Consider the following 8,396-nt stretch of genomic DNA (forward strand, 5'->3'; position numbering starts at 1 on the left):
AAACTCGTGGAATGACTTAATATGCCCAAACCAGCAGTTATTAGTATCTGTTCTTGAGCTGTTAAAAAAATAGCTGCCTATGTTTAGTGGGGTCCTCTTATTAACAGTAGGGCTATCATAGTTGTCTGTACACATTAAACATGGGTTCAATTACTTTTGTCAATTACAATTAGGATGTGCTTGCAGGTGTCAGTCGCAATTACAATTTCAGTTACTGAAAGTTATGATAGTTCAATTACAATTGCACCATACTGGTGATGTTCAATTACAATTAAATTATTTGTAATTGAACCAAATTCTGAAACCCAAAGTATACCATGTAAAATCATTTCCAGTTTTCTTATCTAAAACTTAGGTTTATTGTTCATTCTATGTTAATTTCTATATTATTAGTAGAACACCTGGCAGTCAAGATAAATATGTATTTTTTCTCAATTTTCATAATTTGTTTGGATTTAAAAATGATATTTATTTTTTGTTTGTAACTGACATGTAATTCAGCAATTGCACGATTCTAAACCTAAATTACAATTATAGTTGAACCATATAGTCCTCATTTAGGATGTTTACAGCAGTGTTACGGGTGTGGGGGTGGGGCGTCCCTATGTGATGAGCATGTTTTTAAGAACAATCCAAGGCCGGCGCTACCATATAGGCAAACTAGGCAACCGCCTAGAACGCTGATTTCAGGGGGCGCTTTTCTCCAAATCAACAACAGTTTTGAGAAATAAATAAATAAATTTCGGTTTTATGGAGGGTCGTTTTTTATCCTGGTTTATTTCATACAGGGACAACCAATCGGGTAGATTCAGTCTGACCAAAACACCAGGTTGACCGGAACAAGCAAAATGAGTGAGTGAAAATCGCGCGTATCCGAAACTTTCGGGACGTAATAACGTTCGCGTGTTTTTATAGGCCACGAGATTTTCCGTGGAATCACGCACCTTCAGTTTGCCGCGGAAACCAAATTGAGGGGGGTAACTCCTTATTTTAATGGTATAAAGAAGGAAAGAAATGGCCTGTGTGGGGTATTTAAATATCCGTCTTTATGTTTCTTTATTCTTGTCTTAATATTGCAAATAAAATAGTATCAAGTAGCTTTTTGGGGGTGTCTGGACATTTGAACACAGAGGGTTAATTTGTTTTAAAAAGTATCCTTGGTCTGTGCTCAAATGTTGAAATTTTTTAAATTGTGTTTAATTGTTTATAAATTTTGAAATTGATATTTTCACTTCCGGGCCATTACTAGTTTTTGCATCGCGCCTCCGAAAAGGTTTTGTAGTAGGCTTTGTTTTCTTGTGGTTTTTTTAATGTTTTTTTATTTATTTATGTATTTATCTATTTATTTTGTTTTATTTCTCCGCAAAGAAATTGTGCTCCATGTGAGGTAATTATTATTTAATAAATATGTATTAAGTTAACGTAAAAATTACGTTGTTCTTCATTGAATATTCTTATTTTCTTAAATTCCGTAGTTGAGGTAAGATTTTTCGCGGTGGTTTTTCGCAGAATTCTGTATGAATTTTGCAGAATTCCTTATGCCTTACAGGATTTCGTAGGGTATATAAGCTAGAAGCTTGGCGGAATTGGGAGGATGTATTTTAAGGAACCTTTCCCATTTTATGTCAGAAAGCAAACATTACAGGCAAGAATATTAAATTTACTAGAATTTCAACTTGTACTCAATAAGACTGATTGTATTATAGTCTATTTTAGATAAGGTAAAGGGCAGTAACAAGTAAATTGACTGCATGTAAATGATTTCTCTAATAGTTAACGGCGGGAATGGCCACTTTGATTCAAATCCAGCAATATGAATTTGCGTCTCCAAGATTTAGCATTAAAATGAAAGTGCACCAATGGTAGGATATGAAAAAACATACATAAGGAAATATTTTAAAATTTAATTTTAGAAAACTGAAAGTCATTGAAAGAGATTTCCGTGAAGATGATGCAGACAATGTCTCGTACCTATCAAGGGAACATGCCATGTGAAACAAGTTCTGAAAAAGTGAACTGGATGACCAATGGAATCAGTACAATGATGGTATATACAAGAAGAAGTTGCATAGACAACCATTTGCCTCAAAGTACAGTTGACGTTGGTAACAATCCTACTTTCTAAGCTACAGCTATAATGGACACTGTGATGCCTGCTGGGGAACGTGTATTGTGTCATTATAGCTGTTTATCAAATCCAAGAGCATCATTATATTTTAGTTATAGTGATACTGGTGTTATTCCTTGGGTTACAGATGCAGACAATGTTGAGGCTTTCTTGTGACAGTATATGGAACAAGCTGTCTAGGATTTGGACTTAGCCAGAACTATGAAAGCGATAGAAAACAAGTTAGAAAACACTTTTATGGCTGTTGCAGATGAGCTGCTAGTAGCTTTGATAGAATTATTGCTGATGAAAGGAAGGTCACGGAGAAAGCCCAAAAGAGATAAAACCTCCAAAAACAGATCCGAGTTAAGGGCATTCAGCACAGGAAAATGTTTAAACTAATGGGAAGTTATTCCATTGGCCAAGAGACAGTCCAGGTTTTAAAGGAAAATGGCCTGATTAGTTATTAAATTCAACAATTGTCCAATGAAGAACCATTAATATACCCGTCAATATACCTATTCGTAGAGGTATAACAAAGTCAAATGGCGTATATGTTAAGGGTTTTGTACAGGGAGTCCCAGTTACATTTGTAGTAGACTTGTACCAAGAAAACTGTTCTAGCTGAACATGCATACAGGAAAACAAAGGAGTCTCAAAGACCAGCATCAAGGAGCAAAGGATGGCTTGTACAAGCAGCAGGAGAACCACTTCTGGAGTATGGGAAGTGTGAAGTCACCTTAGAACTAGACACTGTCAAAATGTATGAAGTGACAATTGTTGCTAAAATCGAAGATGAATTTTTCCTTGGTACTGATGCATTGAAAGGATCGGATCAGAAGCAAGCAGACATTTTTAGTGAGAATAAAATTTTCCTTGATGGCAAAGAGATAAAGTGTCAATAGATTGTTAACAATCAGATTAGAAGTGTTTGTTAATGTAGTAGCGCCTTCTTGATGTCACTGCGCTGTGGGGAATTAGTCACAAGCAAGAGGGTTTCTTCTTTTCTATATTTAATGGCATTCTTTTACCTCAGTTCTTCATGCTAGCTCCCTGCACTATGTTTGACCTGGCCTTCTAAACAATCCAAGCGGACGTCAGAGAAAACTTTCCAAAAGACCTATTCTAAACTAATCTTCTGATCTGATTGTGTTAGGTACAGACCCTTTATCTAACTCTTATCTACATATCAAAATGCACAGAGTCTAAATTATTTAATCCAAAATAAAGCCATATATGTACTCTCCATACACATTCTTTTCCCACTGATGCTGTGTGTTAGAATTTACAAAAATATTATTTTAAGTATGAAATTACTTGTAAACTTTATCCTTTTTGAGCAAATTAATTCAAAATTAAACTATAACCACCCAACCCTCTTTTAAGCACTTGATACCTACTAAAAGAGATTCAAATTTCCCTTCAACTGGTCACTAATTTTAATGTTTAAGTATTAAGGCAAACTTGCTATTATTGATTTTAATTAGCTTTACAAACACATCTTTCCAACTGTCCTACTGATTCCTTTGTTTCAATTTCTCTGGACTGTAGCTTGACACCATATCATTTGAATAGCTGCTGGTAACATGGTATTGACACCTAATCTCTGCCTCTAAATCTAACAGCAGACTGTAGAGTTACTCCTGTATCATAGACATATTGTTATTAAATTTATTTAGAGAATTTAGAAAAGTTATACACAAATATATCTTCTCTTCGAAAACTAATGTAAATACCATAGCACCTGAAATAAATAAATTTAGCCATATAAATTTAAGCTGATCATTACATAATACCTAGTTTGAGTGAACAGATTGTATATGTTTGTTAATTGCCATAATACTGATGATCATAAAGGTGAATGTGATGTTTTTATTGAATCAACACTGCTTTATGGAAAAGGTTATCCCCTTGTGATGGTTTCCAGCCTTGCTAATCTTAATGCTACTGTTACGTATATTGAATTTAATTGTGTGTCTGTTAGTTGTAATATTTGTTTTATTCCATGTTTTTGTAATGTAACATTGTTTGCTGGGACTGACCTTGTCCAAAATTGAGTTCATTTCTGTTTGCCCTGATTGACTTTTTTCTTTATTTTTTTATTCATTTAGACAATTAATAATTTCTTCATTATTCTCTTTGGGTATGAGCTCATTAAATTTATTATTCAAGTAAACAAGGTTTTGGACATCTCCATGTGAATTTAATAGGTTATTGTGGTGTAAGTAAACAAAGCTTATCAGATCATGCTAGAAAGTTATTTTCCCCTGAGTATTGGTAACAAATTGTGATTGTTTTTAGAAAATGCAAATTTGTGACCTGAGGACAGACAGAACTATATTATCTTGTGACTGTCAGGATTTTGCAAGCTGTGCATTAACATCTAGCTCTTTAAGTTGTATTATGTTGTAACCAGTTTGGGCTGAATATTTGTTTCTTCAGATTATTAAATTCAAGTGATTATTTTCTCTGGAAATACAAAAGTGCTTTGATAAAATTATTGAATAAAGACGTTCATTGGAATTTATACTGAATTCAAAAAGGAATAATACTCTGTTATTCAACAATAGACTGCGGACACATCAGAACTTCACATGCTATAGCAGACAAGACATCGCCTTACATTTTATATCTCTTCAGGGTGACTTGAACTGAACTTTTATTACTAGGACTTGTGTCTTTAATTCTTGGAGTATTTTTGGATTTGATTCGCAATACTAAGTTCTTTTGTACTCATTTTCCACTTTGTTTTCTAGGGAAATAAATTATTTGTTAAATTTGAAAAAGCTTGTTGTCTTCACTCTTTTCTGTTCTTTATTTAAGAGTATAGACTAGTAAAAATATATCTACCATAAAGGTAGGGGTCGTGAATCCTTTCCTGTCATCAGTCTCACTGAAAAAAACTGAAATACAAAAGCGCTCCTACAAAATTCTTGGAAAAAGACATTCATTGGAATTTAAACTGAATTCAAACCTGGAATAATATTTCTGTGATTCAACAAACGACTTGACACATCAATACTTTGCAGACTATAACAGACATGTCATCGCCTTTCATTTTAAGTCTATTCTGAACTTGAACTTGGTTTTAGTCAGAACATTTTATTACTAGGAATTGTGTCTTTAATTCTTGGATCATTTTTAGATTTAATTTGCTATACTGCTTTACTGATCTTTCACTTTGTATTCTACGGAAATACATTATTTTCAAAATTTTACTTAGCTTGTTGTCTTTACTCTGTTCTGTTACTTATTTTAAGAGCATATATTTGTAACACTAAATCTACCATAAAGGTGGGTGTTGTCAATACTTTTTTATCATCAGTCTCACTGAAAAAAGGAGCTGTGATCGTCACTATTGAAAAAGTTTCACTTGGATTGGTTATAAAGATGTTAACTTTAGAGGAAGATGAAAATGAGAAGGGGAATGACATTACAAACAGATGTATCAAGCTAATGGAGAGAAACATAACAGATACAGTGACCATAAGCAAGCTTCCAGATTGTACAAAATATAATTGCAAAGAATGGAAAACTTTAACCAGGAAAGCAATACAAGCTCAAAGAAGTACACAGTAGAAAATCCTACAAAAAAATATACCTGAACATTTGAAAGCCGTTTTTAGAGAATCATCAGATGGGAAGAAGTTTCTACAACATAAAGAATTGGCAAAACTACTCCTTGATTTCCAAGATATTTTCTCTCAAGATGATAATGATTCAGAACTTACTAATCTTGCAGAACACACGATTGACACAGGGTACACAAAGCCATTCAAAAGAGTAACAATAGCATTTGCTACTGAAGAGAAAGAAGTTATTGATAAACTGAAAGCACAAGGTGTAATTATTGAATCCTGTGCTCCATGGGAATCCAGCTCTTCATTGGCATCTCCAATAGAGTTGGTCAGAAAAAAAAATGGTACTATCCATCCATGGGCAGATTACAGGAAACTGAATGCTGTGACAAAAGTTGATGCTTTTTCTATACCAAGAGTAAATGAACGCCTTGATGCAGTTACAGGTGCAAGTTGTTTTTGTTATGTTAGATCTTACAACAGGATACCTTCAAGTGCCATTTTAGGGACAAAGATATCTCTAAGACTGTGTCTGTGACTAAGCATGGTTTATTTTTGAATTTACAGTTATGTCACTGGTTTGACTAACGGTCTGGAAGTCATGGCTTTTCCAGAAGATGATGGAACTTTTATCCTTGACACAGATGCATGTGATGCTGGAAGTGCTGTCCTGTCCCAGATTTATAATGCCCAAGAAAGTGTCACGGCTTATGCAAATCGGTCAGTGAGCAAACCTGAATGAAACTGCTGTGTTATAGGTAAGGAACTGCTGGCCTTGCAGTATAAGAGTCAGTCATGTTCCAGCTCCAGCTCAGAGACAACAGTATTATCCTATTCAAATAAACTGATGGACAAGGTGGGCAATGTTATCACTAGCTTTAGCAGGGCAATGGGTAAAAGATGGGCTACAAGATTCAGCCAAGGTTCACGAGAGGTGGCAGAAGCTCTAAGGGAGCAAAGGAAAATGTTTTATGAAATGAAGGCAACCATGTTACATATGATCAAGGATAAACCATGTGAGAGTGATGAATTGACAGAATAGAAGAACCTGGTAGAGAACAGATCAAAAAGCAAAGAAGATGGTAGAGAGGAGAAATATTAGATGAGAGAGATTCAAAGAAGAGGAGAGATAAAAGGCAACATCATACACATTAAATTAACATCACAATATTACTATACATAGAGAGATTAAGTGATTTGTTTTGTTGTATCATATCTGACTGGGTCTTATCCTAAAGTTCATTTAATTTTATTATATACGTATTGTAATCATTGTTAATCTGGCCCATACTGAAAATCACAACTCTAATGATTTTGACAGAGTGATATTGAAATTTATACATAAACCAACTTTAAGGAATATTTATTTAGGGCCTTTGCAAAGTAACTGAATTAAGTATTCCCATGTAATATATCCTATGACAGTGATTAAAAAAATATATTTTGTTCTAAATGTTTTAATTAATGTGCACAAGTTATTTTCCATAAAAGCGATATTTAATTTCTCTATGCATTTTGGATGATGGTATTCAATGTCAAGTTAATTTCCTTGATCAGTGGAATAGTAAATCGTGTTCATATTGTACACATTGGATCAATGGAATAGTAAATCGTGTTCATATTGTACACACTGGATCAATGGAATAGTAAATCGTGTTCATATTGTACACATTGGATCAGTTTATGTTGGAAGTTATATGCTCAGTTTCGTTACATATGGTTACAGTTGTCATGCTATTAATATAACTATTGCATCTTATCTGTTGATGGTTGATACTGATTGACTGTTTCATTTAACTGCTGTATTAGTTTATTGACAGTTTGTGTTCTTGTTTTTATGATTATGAATATATAAACAATTACATTTGTTGTAAAAGGTGATCAACATATTTTTACATGGCTACAGTTATATTTACGCATGATTTAAGTTCACAAGACAGTCAGTACCATGGAAAACTTTCTCTTATTGTTGATATTATATAGATACTGATTTATTTCTTAAAGGCTCACAGTTGTTTCTGTTTGGGATGTCATGATAATTGTATAGAACATACTCAATTATATATCTATTTAAAAGTTTATTTGTATAACCATGGCATAAATACTGTATTGTAATTTTTTATGTTTGTGAGGACACTTCACATTAAGGAGAGGGTAATGTGAGGATATAGCATGCTTACAGCAGTGTTACATCTGTTGGGGGGGGGGTCCCAGCGATAGGTGATGATCATGTTTTAAAACAATCCACATCAAAATTTCATTGGCAGTGAATGCAAGCAACTCTAACGTTATAAATACCTGTATCTGTTATATAATGTTCTTACTGTCTATTGTTTTAAGCCTCTGGTTGGCATTTGTTTTTCTACGGTTACTTCTTAGTGTAATCCAGTGCTTGACCTTGTTAGGGTTCACTTCTAAGTCATCCCTAGTTTTTTGTTCGCAATTCCAAAATTTCTTAAGTTTTGTAGAAAGCTTTGTTTTTATATTTCTCCACAAAGAAATTGTGTCCCATGTAAGGTCATTATTATTTAATGAAAATGTATTAACTTACCGTAAAAATTACATTGTTTTTCATTATAAGTATACAGCTTTAATTTTTATATAGCAAAGATTGACTGCCCATTTGAAAGTTTAGTGATTTGAAATTTTTATATTGTTTTCAACTGGTGTAATTGAGATTTCAGTTATCAACCAAAGTTGTATTTTCTCTG

Source organism: Sinohyriopsis cumingii, unplaced genomic scaffold (assembly GCF_028554795.1).
Source record: "Sinohyriopsis cumingii isolate HCF-2022 unplaced genomic scaffold, ASM2855479v2 utg001397l, whole genome shotgun sequence".
NCBI lineage: Eukaryota > Metazoa > Mollusca > Bivalvia > Unionida > Unionidae > Sinohyriopsis > Sinohyriopsis cumingii.